Below are 4,251 nucleotides of genomic sequence, written 5' to 3'. Positions count from 1 at the left end.
TTTCCCTTAGTTCTAGTAAGGCTGAGTGTCGCTTCTTTTGGTTTTGATCATTTTGGTTTCTTCTTTTCTGAATTGTCTGTTTGTGTCTTTTTCCCACTCTCCTACAGAGTAGCTATTCTTTTTCATGTTTTCTTGATATATATATAGATATATATATATAGACATATATATATCACCAGTTACATGCGCCGCAATGTCTTATTCTAGTTAGTTACCTTTCAGAAAATATATCTGAGGTGAACCTTGCTCTTCTCAACTGCAAAATGTGGATTATATCACGCAACTTACAGATAAATGAAATAATGCACATGAAAGTGTGGGCTCCAAAGCCAGGTACAGTGTAGGTGTTCAGTGAATGCAAGTTTCTTCCATCTCCCTTTTAAAGGATCCTGGATCTAGAAATGGGGCAATGGCTAAGAGAATGGGCTCTGGAGTTGGACTGAGGTCTTGTCGAACCCCAGCGTTACCATTTGCTAGCCCTGTGATCTCGGACCACACTGCTTTGAGCTCACTAAGCCTCAGTTTGCTCATTTGCAAAACAGGTGTCCTAATGCTTGCTTTCAGAGCTATTGCAAGGAACAAGCTCCAGTGTGCACTGCGCCTGTCACATAGTGAGCCTTCAAAACTACGGTAGCTGCTATTATTGTTAACATGACTATGAAGGAAAATGAGAGTTGCGTAGAAATAACAAACGTACTAGAATATGATAAAGTCTCTCTAATTAAAGTTGCATCAGCTAATTGCTCTCAGGATGCAGAGGATTGATGGAAAGCAGGAAAGACTTCACAGGGGAAATGCCATCTAAATGCAGCTTGGATGAAGGGGGTCAAATATATGGTAACAAAAGGAAGCTGGGCTTCAGGTGGTGAGCACACAATAGAGTACGCAGATGTTAATTATAATGTTGAAATTTATATAATGTTATTAACCAACACATTTAATTTTAAAAAGAAAGAAAAAATATTATAGGAAAAGAGGAGGAGGACGAGGAGGAGAAGGAGAAGAGTGCATGGGATCTAAATAGTCAAAAGTGGGTAAGAAGGAAAGTTTTGCAAATCAAACACAAAAAATGTGGGATATTAAGCAAAATAAACCAACAAAACCTGTAGTATTCCAGCTGTGCAGATACACAGCTGGAATAATGGCATAATGTTGCTGTGGACAGTCTGGAGAGGGACATTCAGACCAGATCGTGGAAGCGCTCGGGTGCTTGGGACTTCGAGGTCAGGTAGTGGTAAAAGAGCATTCAGTCTTGGAAGATATCAAAGTGCATTTGGCACTGGAAGTATCCCATGTCCTTAAAAGAACCGCCTCTGGGTAACTACGGAGTGCTATCTGTTATGGTATAAGGTTGTCATGTATGGGTCAGTGAATGAGCTGCCCAGACATGGGAGTGGGGAGGACCGGGCACTTTGTGTGTGACTGATGTAAAGGAGCGGAGAGGTATGCCGGGGCAAACAGGCACTTCCAGCCGGGCCCTGTGGAATCCGGCTGGAAGCTGCTGAGTTACTACCACCCCATACTGCAAATCAACCAGATGTGACTTTTCCCCCTTAGACAGGATCCATTTCCTGAATATGACCCAGAAAGGGTAAAGAAGTACAAAGCCTTCTCTTATAGGCATTCCTTATGGGTCCAGATAAGAGTTTCAGCCACATTTTAAAAAAATTGATTGGATGTAACATTTCTTCCAGAAAGGTCTGTTTTGGACAGAATGTGCACTTATTTTCTACATAAACCATTGAATTTGGTTGTACCAAAATATATTGGATTTACAATGATCTTTATTTCTTGTGTTTCATCTAGATATTTTTTCCAACTTGCTATCACATGATCAGCAACTTTAAAAGATGCTTTGGTCTTACTCATATGAGGAATCTAAAATATTCAAACTCACAGAAACAGAGAGTAGAATGGCGGTTGCCAGGCACCAGAATGGAGAGGGAAAGAGGGAGGGGTTATTACAGTCAAAAGGTAAAAAGTTTTGATTATACAAATGCATGAATGTTAGAGATTTGCTGTACACCACAGAGCCTACTGTTAACAACACTGTATTGTATACTTAAAATTTGCTAAGAGGGTAGATGTTACGTTTAGTGTTCTGATCACACACACAAAATAATAAGAGGGTGGGAGGAAAATTTTGGAGGTGATAGATATGTTTATGGCACAGAGTGTGATGATGGTTTTGCGGGTGTACACTTACCTCCCACTTCATCGAGTTGTACACATAAATATATATGGTTTTTGCATGTCAATCATGCCTCCAAAAGAGGTTTAAAATGCTTTGGGTTTGTATCACTGTTTTCTTAACAAGTGAACATTCTAAAGCCTATTTACTCTAAGAGATCGCTAGGTAAAGCTGGAAAAGCCTATACATTCAAATTATAAGTCTCAGGTTAGAACTGTTCCTGTTTTTTAAGAAAGTTCTAGGATTCAGCATAGTGAATGCTTTCTCTCAAACAGAAAATGGCAAGCAATTCTGTTAGCAAACCCAGAAATGAATCATGCCACAATAAATTTCTATTTCTCGAAAAATGGAGAGTATTGACCGTGAAGTTACCATATTGTTATCCTTCTTGGTCCCAAACGATCCTGCTGTTGTTGACTTCACAATAGCCCACAAGGCAGCTGAAATGATCTTTGTAAGACAAGCAATTTTTCCTCATTTTCTACCAGGTCTTTCAGAGCATCTGGCAAGAAGTAACTAAGTAGCAGGTGTACTCACCATCGTCCATTTTTGAGAATCATTTCTTAAGCATTTTGATCTTTCTTCTCATCCTAGTCTAAGGGATAGAAAGCATGAGAAGACTTTTGAAACAAGGTTATTGAAATGAGAGTTTACATATCTGGGACTTTATAAACGAATGGTCAATTCTCCCACCCCCCAATGGAGAATATCTATATATTTATTTTTGTTTTTATTGTCTTTTTTCCATTACCATTTAGTCCTCTTATACCCACTTCTCCCTCCCACAATCACCACACGTTTGTCCATGTCTGTGAGTCCTTTTTTCCTTTTTGCTCAATCCCTCCACCCCCAACCCCCCCCCACCTTAGCTATCACCCTGCTCTCCATCTATGAGTCTGTCTCTATTTTCCGTGTTAGTTCAGTTTGTTCATTAGATTCCACAGTTGAGTGAAATCACATGGTATTTGTCTTTCTCTGACTGGCTTATTCCACTTAGCATAATGTTCTCCAGGTCCATCCACACTGTCACAAAGGGTAAAATTTTCTTCTTCTTTTTTTTTTTTTACAGCCAAATAGTATTCCACTGTGTAAATGTCCCATCATTGTTTTATCCACTCATCTACTGATAGACCCTTGGGCTGCTTCCCTATCTGTGCAATTGTAAGTAATGCTGCAATAAACAGAGGGGTGATTATGTTCTTTTGAATAAGTGTTTTGTGTTCCTTCGGATATATTCCTGGGAGAATGGTGGTGGAGAAATTGGACAGATACATGCAGAGAAATGAAGCTAGAACACCTTCTTCTACAAGAATAAATTCAAAGTGGATTAAAGACTTAACTGTTAGATCAGAAATCATAAAAATTGTAGGAAAAAACATCAGCAGCAAAATCTTAAACATTGCTCATAGCAATATTTTATTAGCTATAGCTCCCCAGGCAAGGGGAAAAAAGGGACCACATCAAACTAAAACGTTTTGCACAGCAAAGAAAAACATAAACAAAATAAAAAGACAACCCACAGAATGGGAGAACATATTCACCAATACATCTAATAAAGGTTTAATATCCAAAATTTATAAAGAACTTACAAAACTTAACACCAAAAAACAAACAACTTAATTAAAAAGTGGACAAAGGATCTGAGTAGACACTTCTCCAAAGAGGACATACAGATGGCCAATAGACATAGGCAAAGACCCTCCACGTCACTGACTATCAGAGAGATGCACGTTAAAACCACAATGAGATATCATCTCACACCTGTCAGAATGGCTCTCACCAATAAATCAACAAACAACAAGTGCTGGCGAGGATGTAGAGAAAGGGGAACACTAATGACCTGTTGGTGGGAATGCAGACTGGTGCAACCACTGTGGAAAGCAGTATGGGGATGCCTTAAAAAATTAAAAATGGATCGGTTTTGGACAAAATGATTAATTCATCAGAACATCCCATCCTTGTTTAAGTCAGAAAATAAAGAAAAGAAGTATGAGACTTAGAAGTTGATAGGTAGTTTTTAAATCTTTGCTTTAAAAGATTTTTAGCTTGTTTTTTTTTTA

Source organism: Desmodus rotundus, chromosome 13 (genome assembly GCF_022682495.2).
Source record: "Desmodus rotundus isolate HL8 chromosome 13, HLdesRot8A.1, whole genome shotgun sequence".
Lineage (NCBI taxonomy): Eukaryota > Metazoa > Chordata > Mammalia > Chiroptera > Phyllostomidae > Desmodus > Desmodus rotundus.
The sequence above is the reverse complement of the archived record's forward strand: the minus strand, read 5'-3'. Positions refer to the sequence as shown.